Source organism: Pleurodeles waltl, chromosome 6 (assembly GCF_031143425.1).
Source record: "Pleurodeles waltl isolate 20211129_DDA chromosome 6, aPleWal1.hap1.20221129, whole genome shotgun sequence".
NCBI classification, from domain to species: domain Eukaryota; kingdom Metazoa; phylum Chordata; class Amphibia; order Caudata; family Salamandridae; genus Pleurodeles; species Pleurodeles waltl.
The window spans coordinates 1,148,102,793-1,148,122,345 of NC_090445.1; the positions used below are offsets into that span (position 1 = coordinate 1,148,102,793).

At 44.5% G+C, this 19,553-nt stretch overlaps 1 protein-coding gene across 2 annotated transcripts in view; it reads left to right on the plus strand.

Moving 5' to 3' along the window:
* The window catches only part of SEC31B (SEC31 homolog B, COPII coat complex component), a 1,228,966-nt gene that overhangs the window by 250,890 nt on the left and 958,523 nt on the right, over nt 1-19,553 (plus strand). The window lies entirely within an intron of this gene.

The following is a 19,553-nucleotide window of genomic DNA, read 5'->3' on the forward strand; positions in this document are numbered from 1 at the left end:
ACTCCCCTTGGCCTCCAAAGGCTTCATAGTGAGCTGGACAAAACAATCTGGAAATAAATGTACTAAAAATGAAGATGATGATAATTGATCAGAAAATAAAAAAAGGCTCCTCGCACATCATTTAAACAAAAAAAATAAAAAAATTCTAAGGTCATATAAATATCTGGGCATCAATTTTGATCATCGTGTTTTTTTCAGAATCTGAACAGAAACAATGGATTACTTTAATGCATTTTAATCACTACAGACCAAAATGCAGGGCCCTTCTTATGAGCCTTTAATAATGTATTTAAAGCAAACTGCAAGCATTTTAATCTTTCGGTTTAATAGACCACCAGAATACTTTGCTTTATTCGTAAATAGAATTTCCTATAAAGTCTAAAGGGATATTTTTTTGCTTTCTTCGCACACGTCCCATTGACCACTCAGGTTTGAGTTCGGGCTGTGTAACCAGAGGATGGAAAAGGACTCGATGTGTTAAACTCTTGAATAAAATAAAGAACTCAAGTGTTCATATGTTGTTATTAAATTCGAATAACAATAACTGCAACAAAGCGACCTATAAAAACTCATGATACGATCTACTGTTAAACTATATGAAACATTTAAATTGGAAAATCTGAATGAAAAAAGATTCAGTCAGTCTCTTCAAAAATGGGTACTAAAATCACAAGAAATATTTCCTTGATGTAAGACATGGTACTTTGCACAACGTTTGCACATGATTACACGTGGCGGTGATTACAGTGGCGGCTCCTTCGCAATAAAATATTTCATTATTGTTTTATCTTTCAGCTGCTGGCTCAGCCAGTAGCACATGAAGGGAGGGGCGGGATGGGCTACTGAATCGGGGAGGAGTATAGAGTGCACTTAAGTGCGCATGTGTGTTTGGCTGGCTGTCTCAGGCCAGCCAAACAACATGCGCACATAGGTTTTTCCAGCTTGGCTGTGTTGAACAGTTGGGCTGGAGAAACTGCACAGACCCTAGGGATGTATCTGACCAGTAGTCCAAACCGCTCAGACCGATCCTGAGGCTGCTTTCATGCTAGCTTTAGCATGAAAGCACTGCTAGGAATGCTGTAGAGCCTGTGCTGGTGTTCAAGTGAATGCTGGGACACCACATCAAGGGAAGAGGAGCAACAGGGCAGGAGGCAGCGGCAAAAGGTACTTTTTTTTAATTGATTGGTTTCTTTACCGTTAAGTAATTTTTTATTACGTTAATCCAGCCACCGCCGCACATGGCCATGCAGCCCGCTCCCTATAACCACCAAACCCCGCACCACGCATGGCCTTTGGTTGTGCATGGGGGGTGTTGGGTGCAGGGTCAAGCCTGAAGCCAGGCCCTGCAGCCTACCCCCTATAACCACCCAACACCACACCACGCATTAAGTGCTTCTTTGTTGGTGGAGATGTGATCATATTCTTATGCATCAAGAACACGTCTCCAAAATCAGAGTGAAACACACTGCAGGGGGGAAGAGGGTAGTGAGCTGTCCATCACCCTGGGAAAAGGGCGGGGAGACGTTGCATACTACTAATGTATATGTGGTCGGCCTTCTAGGTCATTTTTCATACTTGAAGTTTATATAAGGGAGAACACGATCTCTGGTCTCAGCAGCAGATGACAAGAAAGAACCCACTCTTCACACCCCCATTAGGAATTACAGATAACTTTTCAAGGTGGAAATGCAGAGAAAACAATTTCTTTACCTTGGCCATGCGCAGGACGTTAGAGGGATTAGTACTTTACAAAAGTACAGTTTCAACTTCAGCACCTGCTTTGTTTAGATCTGTCAGTGCTTAATTTCTGTGAAATGAGCATCGTGCCAGAATGAATCGTGCCCTGTGTATTTATCCAAGAATAGTTCCCTGATTTGTGCAAAATGTCTACACAACTGGAGCACTTTCTGCTGGCTAATTAGAAAGTACTCCCTCATTGGGTAAATGTATAGTGCATCTCCTATACTACAGCTAAGTAAAGGACTTTGAGAAAATGTCTCCACTAACCTTGTATGTCTGTAACTTTGCCAATGTTATTGTGCCTTCAGCCTCTTCAATACACAGGACAGCGGGAGAGCCTCAATGTCCCGCGGTCCCAGCCAGCTCCCTGCCCCCTGTGGTAACTGGCATTGCTCCCGCACACAGGGAGCTGGTAAATATGCAACTCCCTGATTGTGGGGGCAATATTTCACATGACAGCGGGCAGAGAAACGGCTAAGAACTCTGCTTTCAAAAAGAGGGAGCATTTTGACAGCTCCAGCTTGTTGGAAGCAGAGTTGGTGTTTGCTTTTGCTTGGCGGGAGCTGTCACAGGAGCTAGCCCTGAGGGGTGGCGGTCCCAGGGCCATTAATAGCTCCAGGAGGGGCGGCCTCCCTCTCTCTCTTTTTTTTTTTTTTTGCACATGCCTGCCTCAGGGAGGTGGTGGTCCCAGGGGCTGCATATGGCCCGCAAGAGGGAGGGGGGCATGAACTCCCCCAGCTTCCTGTTTTAAAAGTAGTATTTGGCCCTGGGGTAGTCCCAGGGGCCGGAAGTGTGCCTTACCATACCATTTAGCCCCAGGGTGGTGGTCCCTAGGGCATATGAAAGTCCAACGGGGGGGGGTCAGTGGGGCCTCTTCCTTTTGCCATGCCATGCCCCCGTGTGTATTTCTGATAGAGACTTCTAGTTGCAGATTCCTTACCATTAAATTTTTCCCAGGCGTCAGACTGGATCCAGAGAATTTTTCTTCGAGCAGTACCTCTGCGTGGCGTCAGTCGATTCCACGGGCAGCGTTGGTGTCGTGCTCGCCATGATGACATTGCGGTCGTATATAGGCGCCACCCCGGCGCGCTGACAGTTCTTTTCTTTCCGCGCCAGCCTACGCGCAGATCTGGAGAAGAGCTTCCTCAGTCATTTTTTGACTACGTCGAAATTTGTGGCATATTTTTGACGAGTTTGTGGATGTGTCGAGGGATGTCCCCACAAGACCGGATTCAAGCCCTGCGACTCCTGCCACCGAACTATGCCGGTGACTGATCCACACCTCGTGTGCTTATGGCTTTTGGAGCGCGATCACAACCCGAAGTCACACTCAGAGTGTCTGGCCATGAACCCGAAGACTTTGAGGAAGCAGTCCCTAAAGCTCATGGCGGCCCGACACTCGACTATGTGGCGCTCATGGTCCTGTTCGAGTGGAAGGTCTTGAGATCGGCTGCAGAGTCACCACCACTCTTCGTCCCCCAAGTCATTGGGACATTCGGGTCACAAGAAGAAGTCGAAGAAAGACCAGTGTTCTTCGACTTCACCCCGTCGATCAGATGATGCGACTCGGGAAGAGCGTTGACGCTCTAGGCCTCTGTCAACTGAGCCTTCTTCTGGGTCGGTTCTGCAATTTCCCGACTTCCTGGGAGCCGGAGCCACCCCCGCCCAACTCAGAGTTTTATGAGGCCATGTGCATCATTTTTGGGTGGTCCGACCCGCCTTCGGGCACAGTTGAGTCGGTTGGGGTCCCTTCGGTTTCGAATCCGTCAGCTTTGGCCTCTGCTCCGGAGGGCCCCTCTGGATCCAATTGCAGATCTGTACCGACACCGATCGTGCCACGACGACCTTCCTCTGCGTCGAGGTCAGACGCTGATGCCCCCGATGTCGGTTTGGCCCACAATCGGGGTCGATCCCATACTCATAACCAACGACGGAGAGTGTGAACGACGTCGATCAATGCAGATTCCTTTCTCTATAGGCTGTCCTGGGCACAGGGTTGATCCAGACCCTTATTCTTGTGGGTATGGATACGGGGAGAGTATAGAGGGGTTGCTGGACCCTTTAGAATCCCAGCTTGACCCACAAATGGACTGGGTGCAGGATTTGTGTGATGCCAGTGGTCTAGACACCTCCTCTGACACTGGTATGCTCTCTCCTCCTAGCGTGGCTACTGAGGAGGGTGCTTCTTACTCTATGGTGGTGAGAAGGGTGGCTGAGGTCTTAGACCTCGAGCTTCCTTCGGTGGAGGTTAGGCCTAACATCCTAACCGACGTGCTTCAACCAGGGTCTTCTTCTTCCGAGCCCCTTTTACCCTACAATGAAGTACTGACAGATGTCCTTTTGGGTACTTGGTCCAGACCCAACACAGGGGCTCCTGTGAATAGGACGATTGCCCGCCACTATTTGCCTGCGCCATCAGACCCAAAATTCCTGACCCAACACCCCACGCCTGAGAGCCTTGTCATCCAGACTTCCTCTTCATCTGGCACATTCCCTGCTGCACCCCGGATAGGGAATCAAAAAGCCTGGATAATTTGGGGAAGAAATTGTTTTCTTCCAACAGTCTAGCGCTGCGCTCCGTGAACACCGCATGCCTTTTGGGCCACCGCTTTCCATACTTTCTGGGATACGGTCGCGCAACTGCTACCTGCAGTTCTGGAGGAGGCCCGGGCTATCCCAAGCCGTAACAGATGGGAGGGATGCAGTTAAGTTCATGATTTGTTGTGGACTGGATACGAGCGGCTCTCTGGGCAGAACGGTTGCATCAACGGTGGCATTGAGACGCCACGCCTGGCTGAGAACTTCTGGCTTTTCGGGGTTTGTCCAGCAATCCTTGATTGACATGCCCTTTGATGGCACAAGTCTCTTCGGAGACAAGGCGGACTCGGCGCTCGAGTGCTTTAAGGATTCCCGAGCCACGGCCCAGTCCCTTGGCCTCGCGCCTGCACCTGGACCCCAGCAGTCCGCCTTTTGCCCCTTTCGTGGCTACGGCAGGGGCACCCAACCGCTGCCTTTTCCACCTGGCCACAGATCTGTGCATGCTGTACAGCAGGGATCAGGGAGCCAACGGGTCGCCCAGTTCACCCCACCCCCTCCTCAGCCTCCAAGCCTTCCTAGTCTGCAGGTACATCAGGAGCCAGTAGGTGGCAGGATACGCCATCAACTGCCCCAATCGCAAGCAATTACCTCGGTTAGGTGGGTATTCCAAATTGCCCGAATGGGCTACTCCCTCCCTTTCGAGACATCTCCTCCAGGCATGCCACCTTCATACAATCAGATATCTGGGGATCATATGGCGCTTCTTCATGAGGAAGTCCAAGCCTTTTTGGCCAAAGGAGCTATAGAGAGGGTTCCGTTGCCAGAAGTAAGTCATGGTTGCTATTCTTGCTGCTTTCTGGTTCCGAAAAAGGACAACGGTCTTCGACCTATATTAGATCTTTTGTCCTTCAAGCTCTTCCTAAAAGAGAAGTTCAAAATGTTAACATTGGCTCAGGTCCTATCTGCCCTGGATCCCGGAGACTGGATGGTAGCGTTGGACTTGCAAGACGCATACTTCCACATTCCCGTCTTGCCGGCCAACCGGCGTTACCTACAATTCATGGTAGGTCACGAGCACGTTCAGTTTACCGTGCTCCCCTTTGGCCTTACCAGTGCCCCTCGAGTGTTCACGAAAGTGATGGTAGGGGTGGCAGCTCATCTGCGCAGGTTAGGGGTCCCAGTCTTCCCCTACCTCGACGATTGGCTGTTGAAGGCGAACTCGCCCCAGACAGTCGTCTCCCACTTCCAGACTACGGCAAACTTTTTGCATTCACTGGGGTTCACTATCAACGTGCCGAAGTCAGACCTGACTCCTTCTCAGACGCTCCCTTTCATCTGAGCTGTTCTGGATCCAGTGCAGTTTCTGGTATATCCTCCTGAAAAGCGAGTCTAGGATGTTCGGACTATGATACCGATGTTTCAGGCTCTATCCTGGATTTCGGTGAGAATGACTCTGTGGCTGCTGGGCCTCGTGGCCTCCTGCATCCTGTTGGTTCAAAATGCCAGATGGAATATGCGGGCTCTGGAATGGGACCTGAAGTTCCAGTGGGCGCAGCATCAGGGGAATCTCTCTAACAAGGTCCAGATCTCTGAAGGGACTGCAAATGACCTGCAGTGGTGGTTAACAAATCAGGATTGGGTCAAGAGCAGATCCCTCTCCTTTCCCCAACCAGATCTTACAATCATGACAGATGCGCCACTTCTGGGATGGGGTGGCCACATGGGAGAGGCAGAGATCAGAGGTATCTGGTCTCTGGTGGAAAACTGTCTCCATATCAAATGTCTGGAGCTCCGAGCGATTCGACTAGCATTGAAAGCATTTCTTCCCTCCCTCAAGGGGAAAGCATTGCAGGTGTTCACAGGCAACACCACCGCCATGTGGTATTGCAACGAGCAAGGCGGAGTGGGGTCGTGGACTCTTTGTCAAGAGGCCCTTCGTCTCTGGACTTGGCTGGAACATCAGGGCATTTCCCTGGTGGTTCAACACCTGGCAGGCTCCTCGAATGCCAGAGCAGACGAACTCGGCCGACGATGCATGGTCGACCACAAATGGCTTCTCCATCCGGAGGTGGTGCAAGGTCTCTTCCTGCAGTGGGGAGAACCTTGGTTAAACCTGTTTGCCTCCGTCGAGAATGCGCAATGTCAGCCGTTTTGCTCGTTGGAGTTTCCAAGGCAACACTCGCTCGGCAATGCTTTTTGTTGCAAGTGGAACTCAGGCCTCCTGTACGCCTTCCCGCCAAAACCACTTCTGCCCAGAGTTCTGAAGAAGATCAGGCAATACCAGGCCCAAGTAATACTGGTGGCTCTGGGCTGGGCACGGAGAGTCTGGTATCCTGAGCTCTTGAATATGGCCATAGCTCCTCCGATCAGACTGCTTCTTCGGGAGGATCTTCTGTCGCAGCACCAGGGAAAGGTCCTCCACCCGAACCTGTCAACTCTGCGACTTCTTGCGTGGAGTTTGAATGGCGACAGTTGACGTCTTTTGACTTGCCACCCAAAGTCTGTGATGTTATCTTGGCAGCCAGGCGTCCCTCAACCAAAACTGTATACGCCTGTCGTTGGAAGAAATTTGTGGCATGGCGCATCAACAATTCTGTTGATCCTCTATCTGCTCCTCTTTCTCAGGTCCTTCTCTTTATTCTTTCCCTTGCCTGGCAGGGTTCTACCTTGGGCACTCTTAAGGGATATCTCTCTGCCATCTCTGCTTTCTTAAGGTTTCCTGATCAGCCTTCTTTATTTAAATCTCCCATAGTTGGGAGGTTTCTTAAAGGCCTCACACATCTTTTTCCTCCTATCCCATTCATCATGCCCCAATGGGATCTCAACCTGGTCTTAACTTACCTTATGTGTACCTCGTTTGAACTGCTTCACAACTGTCCTCTAAGGCTCTTAACTATAAAAACTCTTTCTAGTCGCCATTACTTCTGCCCGCAGAGTTAGTGAACTCCAGGCTCTGTCATCTAAGCCACCTTTTCTTGCCATACACCCTGACAAAGTGGTGCTTCGCACAAGGGCTTCTTTTCTACCCAAGGTAGGGACACTCTTTGATGTCAGACAGTCCATCACCTTGCCTACCTTTTATGCATCCCCACATCCTTCTCATGAAGAGGAGAGACTCCACCGTCTGAACCCAAAAAGAGCATTGGCGTTCTATCTTGATCGTAGACTTCCAGGTAGATGATCAACTCTTTGTGAAATATGTGGGTGCAAAGAAGGGGAAGGCGGTACAGAAGGGGACCATTTCAAGATGGGTACACTCATGCATCAAAATGTGCTACGCTCTGGCTAAAAAGCAACCCCCCGAAGGTTTGAGAGCTCACTCCACAAGAGCTACTGTTGCTACTACATAATTAACATGGGCCGTTCTAGTCCTGGATATTTGACAGGCAGCAACATGGGCATCTCTGAACACTTCTACTAAGCACTTCTGCCTGGACAATCCGGTCCGAAGGGACGGCTACTTTGGCCATTTGGTCCTGCATGACGTTTTGGTGTGATCTTAGTTTGCAGGCCCGCCACCGGGGAAGGTATTGCTTGGGTGTTAGAAATGGGGTTTCTGGTTGGCTGGGGTATGCACCTAAACCAGGCAGAATCCACCCACTCTAGTCAGGGCAAGGGAGTTACATGTCCAAGATAACCTCTGCTCACCCTCTTGGTAGCTTGGCATGAGCAGTCAGGCCTAACCGAGAGGCAATGTGTAAAGCTTTTGCACAACACGCACAATACATGTGACGCAAAATGTACACCACAAAAGTAAACACAACACTGAGCTATGTAAAAATAAACTGTATTGCACAAAACCTAATTAGACCAACATTACATGTTAGTAATACCCTGCTACCTTAATAGTTGTCAGAATGTTACACAAGTTACCAATACTCTGCAAGAATACGCAGTTGTCACATTAGTACACGTAAGTACTCAGGATTCTGCAACATAAGCAGTAGTCAGGAATTACAGTAAAGAATTCTATGCACTTGTCATGAATACCTCGTAAATATCCATAAAAGAAACATTGGAGAACATATCACAAGTCATAAAAATACATATCAGCATGTCATGCCCATAAAAAGAACACCAGGACATATATGTAATATCACTAAAGCAGGTAGGAAACATATAAACCCCCCAAGGTCCATACTAGGCTCATGGAGCCAATATCTCAGAAAAAGTACCTGTTTTTGTGAAGCAGAGGCACTCCCAGTGCCTAGAAGAGGCGCATAGAGGCCCCTGGCACTCCTATGTGCGAGACTGGGGCCACGTGGTGCTCTTGGGGGAGAGGGGCAGACTGCCCCCTTTCTGCAGTGAAAGAACAGGGCCCTCCTGGGGCCCGCGATCTCTGTGGGATCCCCCCCCAGGCCTCCAATGGCCCTCTCCCAAAAGGGGGGGGGGGGGGGCCCAAAAGCCAACAATATTAAGTAACTGGGGCAGTCGCGCCCCTAAGGCAGTGACCAGGGGAAAGGGAACTCCCTTTCTGCCCCATGTCTTTTGTGGTGGTAGGCAGCCACCCTCGTCCTCGGTGCGGCTGCTTAAACGGAGGAATGAAGCAGGAGGCTCTGATGAGGCTTCCCTCCTGCTTCAAATAGCGGTCAGACCAGGTTCGGTGCGTGAGCCGCTCTCCAGCCCGACCTGGGCTGTTGCGTGGGGCCGGCACCAAGGATGGTTCCTGCAGGTGCCCCGGGAGCGCGTCAAAGAGCACGCTTCACCCCGGGGGCACTGTTGGAGCGCGCTCGCTCATGTTCTTCTTCTCTGGATCCCTGGGGGCACTAGTTGGAGCGTGATGCACTCAGGGCACAACAAACCCCCGGGGCGGCAGTGGTGAATCCCAGCAGGCAAGACGCGCTTTGAAAAGTGCATTAAGGTCACACAAAAGCGCTCCCAAAGCGCTAAGCAATAAAAGCTGCACTCCTCGTGCTGGACAGAGGTACAAAGGTCAGGGGCCACAGCACCCTGCCACTGGAGACAAAAAATGAAGAAGGGGGCACAGGGCTGGCGAACCCAGCAGCAGGTCAGCACAAGGGAGTGCAAGCAGTAGCAGTTCCTACTTGTGACCAGGCAGGTCACAGGTCAGCACAGCAGCAGCAGTCCAAGGTGGTTCTCGTGAGTCCTCTCTACAGCGTCCTGCATCCAGCTCCAGGTAAGGTTCCTGGAGTTCCAAGAATGTCCAAATTGATGTACAAATTGTGGGGAAAATTCCCCTGTACTTATACTAAGGTTACAGTGTGTTTTACAATGGGGCGGAGAGGGGGTTCCAACCAGTTACAACTGGTTCTGGGTGTGCCCTTTCTCTCCTCCAGCACAGGCTCCAAACATTGGTGGGGGGTAAACAACCCTATTGTGCGAGGCCAAGGTACAGCCTTTACAAATGCAGGTGTGCCCCGCCTCTCCCTTCTCTCAGCCCAGGAAGGCTTTACAATATGTAGATGCATCTCTGTGATACCTCCACACTCCCTGTGTTCAGGCTGCCTGAAAAGTATGCTCAAAGCCCCAACTGTCAGTTTGCCCAGACATGGATTGGAGGCAAGCTGCAAAACACCAGAGTCATAAGCACAGATAAATGTGCACTTTTGAGAAGTGGTATTTCTGTGATAGTAATAAAAAATACACCCACACCAGGAAGCAGCATTTCTCATCACTATCACAATAATACCAAACATGCCTACACTACCCCTCATAAATCAGACAATACCCCTTACACATAAGGCTGGGCATTTCTAATGCAATCCTATGAGAAGGCAGCACTCGCAGCAATGAGACACCAAGTTAAGCTGTTTGTCACTACCAGGACAGGCCATGCAAGCTGGCATATGTCCTGCCTTCTACATACATGGCACCCTGCCCATAGGGCTAGCTAGGGCGTACCTTAGGGTTGACTTACATGTAGTAAAAGGGGAGTTCTGGGCCTGGCAAGTGAATTTAGATGCCAGAGCCGTGTGGCAAACAACTACGCACATGGGCCCTGCGCTAGCAGGCCTGAGGTAGGTTTGACAGCCTAGGATCTGCAACTAGAAGTCTCTATCAGATTTACAAGTTACTTACCTTCGGTAACGAAATATCTGGTAGCGACATATTCGAGGTGCAGATTCCTTACCGACCTGCCTATCCTCCCCGCACTGCGAACTGATTTCTAGGAACTTTCCCTTGAGGGCCCTAGTTTTGGCGCACCACTCTCAGTGTTCTTCATGGCTCCGTGCTACTGGTGTGGAAAGTCGTTAAAAGAAACCGACGTCAGCACGCTGGGTTGGCCCCTATATATGACCAGCCCATCGTCATGGCGAGCACGACGCAAACGCCGCCCGCGGAGTCGACTGACGACGTGCAGAGGTACTGCTTGAAGAAAAATTCTCTGGATCCAGTCTGATGCCTGGGGAAATTCAAAGGTAAGGAATCTGCAACTATAATGTGTCTCTACCATACATTTTGTTACCGAAGGTAAGTAACTTATACATATAAACACACATATATATAGATGTACTGAGAATGTTTATTATCGCTGAGTTCAAAGTGCCATTTGCATTATTTCAAATTGTTACTGGTGATTCAGAACTGTGTGTTAAACTAAGTTGAAGCTTATCTTTGCCATGCTCAAAATTACGCTGTGATGTAACGGTGATAAGCCGGTTGTTCATGAAGTTGAATGCTATTGATTAACCCTATGTTTTCATACTAAAACACTGAATTGCATTCCTCTCAACACTAGCACAGTACAATGATTAACCCATGAATATCTGGAGAAGGTTTGTTTTGCCAGGCTGAAATTACAGTTTAAACTGCACACAGAGGATGCAATGGCAGGCTTGAGATATGTTTACAAGGCCACTTAGGTGGGTGGCACAATAAGTGCTGTAAGCCCACTAGTAGCATTTAATTTAAAGGCCCTGCATACATGTAGTAACACTGTACTTGGAACCTACAATTAAACTAAATTTGCCAATTGGGTGTAAGCCAATGTTACCATATTTAACCTCTTAAGTGCGGGTGTTGTCCAATGGCCGACACCTGCACTACCTCCCAAGTGGGTTTTCCTGCCCATCATGGGCATGGTCATGTCTCCACCATAATAACAAGTTGGGACCAGGGGGGAGATTACCCCCAATCTTCCCCCCAGATGGGACATAAGGGCTAGAAGACACTAGGGACATTTATAATATAAGGATGTATATGGTGAGGGCTGTCCACCATGGGCATGATGTTGCACTATGGCATTAGTCATACCACCACCGCAAAAGGGACAAACCAGTATTACCCCCTTTGCCCTATTATTCAAAGTTTAAAATTTGCAAGGGATTTCTCTAGTAGTCTAGTTTTAAAAAATTTACAGGTTTGGTCAGATTCCATTGGTATCACCTGAGCAAGGGGCTAAACTTTACAGATGCCCACATTGGGGAAAAAAGGACAAAGTTTCAGTGGAAAAATGTGATGTGTCCATGTTGCATTTCGGCTTGTTTCCTGTTGCGGGCACTAGGCCTACCAACACAAGTGAGGTACCTTTTTTATCGGAAGACGTGAATGAATGGTAGAACTTTTGTTATTACCAACTGGATTTCACTGCATTTGTGAATTCCAAATATAAACCAGTGTCGGAAAGAAGACATTTTGAAAAATGCCATCTGAATCCCATTAGTGTAGAAATACATACATAGGTTACCTTGATAAACATGTTCCACTCTACATGCCTCACCATACATTTTGCTTTACTCTGCACACAATGAAAAGCTATTGTATGGTGCAGCGCTGAGTACCTTGGGTTCTTGGAGAACCTACAACCCCTGTACATTGCTCCAACCAACGTGACACAAAGTTACAGGTAAAAATATATCACAAAAGTTTGTGTGTTTTATTTTTGTTATTTTTTTTAGGGCACATCCCCGCTAGCCCACCAAACTATGAATTTAGCTATATTTTTGCCATTTTCTTGGTCCCCACCACGGGAATCCACAAATCCTGGTTGCTTTTAGAATATCCAGGATGTTGAGGGGGAAAAAAGCACACAAGTTTGGCATGTCTCTTACGTGGACAAAAGTTTTGAAGTCAGGAGGGCAAAAGTCGCCAAATAGCCCAAAAAAAGGTTCTGCACTTTTTTTTTGGGGGGGGGGGGCACACATACAACCCAAGCGCAGTTAAAGAGTTAAAGGAGAGAGCTCTAGCACTTGTTAGCAGTGGTAAAGAATGCAGATCCTAAAGTCCGCAAAAACAGGAGGGTGGACGGCAAAATCTATTCCTATTGGGGAGGGTGGGGGGGAAACTACACCAGGCATGTTGGGTCCAACAATTTACGTAAATTTGTTTACTTTGTTTTGGGGTCATGGTTAATTTGTATAGTTTATTTTTTTAATTCTCTCCAGAATAAGGGTTTACAGCTCACTGGTACAAACAAATTTTATTTCTCAATACCTACTCAGATACACAGCAGACACAGGTTACCTTCAGGAAACCCATATAAATGACAAAATATTGTCAAGCTATGAATAAAGATTGGTTAGGAAAAATTGCATCTTTGCATCTTCACAAGCTATAGGTTGAACACATGGTTTTGCCATCCCTTTTTGTTTTAAAAAAAAGAAAAAGATATGCCAATATTACATTAAGCATTTTTTAAGGTTTGCAAATGATGCATCTGTGGTCTGCTTAAGACAGATATGCTTAGATGGCTCCATTTTGTGAGAGCTAGCACCAAAGAAATTGTTAGTCTTGGAAGTGTTCTCATTGTTGAGTGCCCTTTATCTCTCTTGGTTAGTCTTGGTTCCTTATGGTTTTGAGAGTTTGATGCTGCTATGATCCCAAATTGGATATCAGTTGAAAAAAAAGATTACATTTTTACTCTACCAGGTTTCCTAATTGAAACAAAGATGCCTAACATAATCAAATCAAGTAGATAGATGCAGGTGTCTTTTTCTTTCATGATCTGTATCAAGAAAATTATTTATATATTTTTTTTATTCACAGCCTAAATATGAACTCTCCTCTGCTGAAGGTTCCAGATATGAAATGTTGTTTGATGTAGTTTATGCATTTCCAAATGCTTTAACAATGGGTAAAATGTTAAACCCTCTATGTTAAAATATTTCTTATGAATGTCATCGCTTTGTGTCTAAAGTGTATAAAATGTGTTAATTGCAACACAAAGTACGTGGATAGTTTAGCCTATTCTTTGAACGAGGATCTCTCTTGCTCCCTTCAGAGTAATGGAGAAATGTGGCTGCGCAGTGTCTCAGTTCACTTGTGGTAGCTCTGTATCAGACTAATTTATATGTACTGAATACATATTTATGCACACCCATAAATACAAGTAAATACTTGATTTTCCCATTATTTTGCTGCTGTAAGGTGAAAAATGGCTCTTTGAAACACCTTATATTTGAATGCGGTTTGTCCCTGAATTTTGCAATACTACATGACATACTTTTATCATATGTTTGAATATCTCAGAAAGCATCTCATTTAGGATAATGATTTGTCAATCTCTTGCTGTGTACTCTAAAATATCAACAAATGGAGGTAAACTGTTGGATTATTTTACCTCTTTAGCTAATAAACCCACTTCCACCTAATGGAAGGTTGTTAATCTGCTTTCTATCAATAAGTTGTTGGCCTGGATTATATTCAGTAGAAAAAGGGCTCTTACATTGTATTGTTAAGTACACTTGTTAATTGACTACTGCTAATCAGTTGATTTGGAAATCTGCTGATATTTAATGATGTATAGTTGATCAATATTTCAGTATTTATGCTTATTACTATGTCTGTTGTTATATTTATTACTGCTTATTTTCGTTTGTAATCCGATTTTAGCCCACTTCTAGACAACCATTTCCCTTTAATTCCCTTTGTTCCTAATTAAAAACCATACTTCTATAATTACTAATGTATTTGTGAATATGGTGTATGTAGTTTTTTTTTCATAAAATACATTTGAGCGTGTAGAAAATAGGAGTTAAAACAAATAAACATGGAGCATATGCTTTCTGGCTTCCGTTGCTGTATCTCCCACTTACAATATGTACGAATAAGTTACATGCTGTGTATTACATTCTCATGTGTCAATGGTAGAATTTATGATGCTCAGTGAAAGAAGAATCAACCATAGAGTTGGTAGGTAATGGCAGAGAGCCAAAGGTAAAAACTGGACATTTCTTATGGTCAGAGGTCGAAGTGGGCGGAACGGTAGGGGCACATTGTGCCCCTACTTTTCTGATTTATTAAAAACCATTCCCTTAGTTTTTGTAAAACTACAACCGTCCCAGGGCGGTTAATTCCGATATTATAAATGTGCTTCAGCTAAAGCTTCATGCAGTAAGTCTCCTGTGATGTGAAACCGAAGCCCGGCAGACAGCCAAAAAAGCCTTTCTCCCTGGGTGCCTGCTTCCCTGAAAGAAATGTGAATGTGCACAACAAGTTAATATGCAAATGTATAGGGTAATCCGCAAATGTAAAGGATGCTAGGGTACTGGCTTTAAGTGATCGAATCACTCAAAACTTAGGATGACAAAGATTTCTTTGTGAATGGTAGGTGCGTTGCAGTTTTATAGCTGCAAAGCCTGCAAACAACATGGATGAAGGAGGAAGTAAGAGGGAGCAATAAAAGATGAGGGGAAGCAGAGGAGTGAAAGTAAAGCAAGTTAAGAGCAGAGGAGGTAGTACTGTGGGTGCTTCTGACAGATCCATGTGAGAGTGGTGCTCTTGAGATCCTTTAAATCTCCTCAGTCTACGCAGGTGCAGAAACAGCAGTGAGCCCATTTCAGGACCGGGCACCCTAGGAGAGTATGTGTAACTTGTAGTTAAAGGTCTGTGCAGTAATATTAAGAGGGAAAAGGCATGCATTATGTTGTCCCCGTTAACTAAACCCCTTCTTTGAAGGGCTGGTTAATCCTATTATTTCAGTAAAAGTTTGCAAGTGATGAAAGTGTCAGTGGTAAAAGTTCACAAGAGGTAAATGTCTGTAGCAAACTTTGTGTGTTAAAAGGCCCCATGTACTTAAAATGGCGAACACTAGCGTTGGAAAAGGGACCTGCATGGTAGGTGCCTGTGTTTTTAATAGTGGATGATGAATGCTAATGTGGTAATGCTACCCACTAATACATGTCCGTATGTAGTGTAAAAGTTCCAGTGTTCAAATATGTGGAAAATGTCAGTGTGATTGAACTCTCAGAGGGTTAAGTTATAGCACAGCAAAAAGATGGCAAATGCCTGGTGGAGTTCCTGTGATAAATGTCAAGCATGGTAAGTAGTGGTTATACTGGTTTCATTAACTTTAATTGATCGAATCACTCAAAGCTTTGGATGACCAAGATTTATTTTTGAGTGGTAGTACAAAGAGTTAACAACTGAGCTGTGAAGTGTGTGTGTTTTAATTGAAACTGTATTTATGTAGCGCTTACAACCCCTGTAGAGATGTTGAAGGGACAGTTATGTAAAAAAAAAAAATTACATTACGTACAATCTGGCTGTTACTAAAATCTATACTTAGGAAGCACCATTTTATCTTAAACCTTTTTGTGAATTTGGCAGCAGTCTATATTATACTATGCGTAGTGCAGGTTTAAAATAATGAAAACATATTCACACAGGCTCTTACCTCTTTGCCTATACAAATCACCGTTCTCCACTGCTGCACCAACCAAGATTTAATTCTGTGGCTCTCTGGTTACACACAGACCTCTGAGGGCATTAACTAATAGAGGTTTCATAATGTAGTATAGTGCATTTCTCAATGAGTAACAACTGCTTTTTCATTTATTTTTCATTTAAGCTGCATGTTATTTCATACGTAGCTACGTGATGGTGAAAGACCAAAAAAACGTGTTAATGCAAATGTCTTAGAAATTATTAATGAATCTTTATGTATTTTGAATAATGAAAAATGTTTTTAAAAAATGACTAACGTAGAAAAATTATGTGCACGTTTGAAATTGTGACCTTGGAGAGCGGTCGCTAAGATTCACAAATTATATTAAAAGAACTAAGATATGTGAAATATTGAAAATGTATTAAAATAACATAGTAGTATGTCATATTGAGAGATATAACTTATGTTTTGCATTATATTGTAGAGCTTAACTCATTTCCTAGTTTTGCCAGGCCTCATACAGAAGCTGTATTTCTTTGCATTTAGTGGAAAATACTGACAAGCTGAACTAACCGTGAACTGCTCATTGTTTAATAAATTTGCTTAGCTGAAACCTTTGCATGAACCAACGGACAGGAGATGAGGGAACTAAAATGTATGGAACTTAAATGTAGTAACTAGCGTGGAAAGCGCTCTGAGTGTACATCACCTACATGAGAACAGTACAATATTAAAATTCATAGATTTGGAGTAAAATTACTATTGGATAGAGTCATAACTGGTGATTAATTGACCAATTAGGATTTGGGGGTTAGCCTGGTTAACTTTGATATAATAACCTGACTTAGGGGAGGGCGACAGAGACGGAGGGCAAGAGATGTCAAGGCTATTCGAGATTCAATCATTGTGCTCATACTTGTGAGTGATGTGATGCTGACCGACTGATGACCTGAGGACGAAGACTGACTCTGTTGCTGATCCATACCGAGGATAGGTAGATATGATAATGTGACTGAATATAACTTTATGCCTTTCCTTTCTAGGTACCAACTGTGCTGTCAAATTAGTTTTTTTAGCTAGATGGTTTTTCCAAAATTCTTGTTCTAAATTATTTTGCATGAAGCCCCACATGCTGATGCTAATCTGGACTAGATGAGATTTCCCTTATATGACAATCTGACTGACTTAAGAGACGATTGACTGTTTTGCTGAACACTATGAAAGGGGAAAACGTATTACCTTTGATCTTTCTATTGAATCTTACTAATGCATTAGAATATGTTTTGATGCAAGGTTTGGTTAGATTATGTTTTTGGCAATTTATAAAAAACTAAATGAAATTCTTTTGAATTGATTGATTTGCATTGAATGAATCTTATGACTTAGTATTGTATCTAATAGGGAATAAAATTACTAAAATGTATAACAAGTTCTGGTTATTCATGACTGCAGAGGGTCATGGGGTGTTATGTTCTTGATTCATTGCTGATGATGACTAATGTTTATTGAGTTGTGTATTAATCATTAGTGTACCAGCCATTAGCCTAGCTAGGATACTCCATGCGACTCAAAAGGTTCACCAACCTATAAGCGCCCCCTTGTAAGTTTACTTACTAAGGACCAGGCGCACTAGCAAACGTAAAGAATATTTAGGTTTTTTTTAGCCACACCTTTGACTCCGCCCCCACGCTTGCTGACCCCACCCCATTGCATGGATCAGCACAATTCCTATGCCTTTTTTTTAATGCAATTCGACCACTGTTTATTGTATTTTATGAAAATTATCAACATATTCTGGACCCGCCTAATTATTTCAAAGCGAGACCAGAATAAAATAATGTCTCCACCATAATTGTTTGGCTGCGTTGGACTGTTGCTTAGCTTTTTTGTCGTTTGTTGCATGCCTCAAAATACTATTTAATTTAACTTGTCAAAAAGGTTGCAATAAAATAATAGCAAAAAATTGAAAATAATGTGAGTTATAGTTTAGTTCTATTTGACAAAATACCACCAAAAAGGTATTATGTATTTGTACAGTTGTGGGTCAGACGGGGGAAAAAGGGTGGTGGTAGCATACAAAAGCTTCTTCAAAGTACTTTATTTACAGTACACCAGTTCTAAGGCATTACAAAAAGCAGATGAGGCAAGATGATTTACAGAACACCTGAGATGCCCACAATTACAGTCTTATGCTCATTTTTGGATTACAGTTACCCAAAGCTGGTTAATAGGTTACTTGTTTAAGAACTCTGTGTTGTCCTTTACACAAAACTGCTAGACATACCATATGCCTCATGAAAATACAACACATGACATTTTTCCAAATCCAGAGTACTTGAAAATACTTAGTCTAATTTTGGAAATTATCGGTTTCCCAAATTTCTGTTAGGATCTATAACTTGCCATCAGCAGTTTATAAAATGTATTAGATGCGGATTCAGTATAATGCCAAACTGCAGACTTCGTATGAATTCTGACAAAATGGTTCTGTTTTCAGGCATGTGCAACAGCACTTTATCCGAAGCACTTATACTTTTTTAATCCATTGCCTATATTTATGAGCTGAAAATGCACTATAAAAATATCAGTGCAATTAGTCAACAAGATGTGGTCATCTTACAGAAAAATAATTTAAAATAGTTAGTAGTGATAAATTTGTCTGTTCTCTTGCCATCAAGGAAAGCGCATCTACATTTTTTTTTTTTTAAATAGATTTTCATTTAGTGTCAACATATTTTCTTGGCTGCTTTGGATACTGAAGTTCTTTGGAGCAGTGGAATAGGTGTTAAACAATGATAATAATTTATTTTAAACACATTTGGTTCATTTGTGAAAGTGAGTGATCCATTGTTGGCATCTCAGATTTCTGCGCATTTTATTGATTTTATCAGATCCAATTATGCTTGTTTTCTTATTCTCATAACTCATCTTCTCTGAATCATTCTAGTCTAAGCCAGCGGTGGAGGCTGCAAATCTCGAGGGGTGGGGGAATACATTTTTTTTTAAAAAAACAAAACAAAATAACCTTACCTTCATGGACGCCGCCTCGCGTTTCTCTTCTCTTCTGGTGCCCCAGCATTTACTAGGACACCAGCCTGGCTGTTCAACACAGCTAGGTTGGAGATACCGAAGTGTGCACTTAGGCCAGCCAAACACACATGCACACTTAAGTGATTTCTCTCCTCCCCCTTTCCCTCTCTCCCCCCCCCCCCCCCCCCCCCCCACGCCCGCCATGGCCCAACGCTGCCCCTCCCTGCACTGCTGATGGCTGACCCAGTAGCTGTAAAATAAAATGATAATTAAATATTGTTTTATTTTACAGCTCCTGGCTCTTAGCTGAGTGGGGGGTGACGGTCCTTTGTCATTGTGAAGGGGTCACCTTATTCTAAACCCAGGTTTAGCGCTTCCTGACAGTTGTGCATATTTGAGTATTACATGATCCTTATGGTCCAGCATGCAATCCTGTGCCATGCCTTTACTCCCATACTAATGTGTAATAGTTAATTTTCGCTGCTAATTTTGCACTGGCCTGGCCTGTGTTGACTGACTACCATTTACAAGTTCTCACTAATGGCTTTTCCAAGAAACTTTCATTTTATTTTTATGTTTTCGTTTTTACCTTGTTGTATAACGCAAACTCAACCCGAAGATATTGCAGCACTTCACATGAGCACCAGTTATATTACACAAGGTCACATTTTATTTTTCC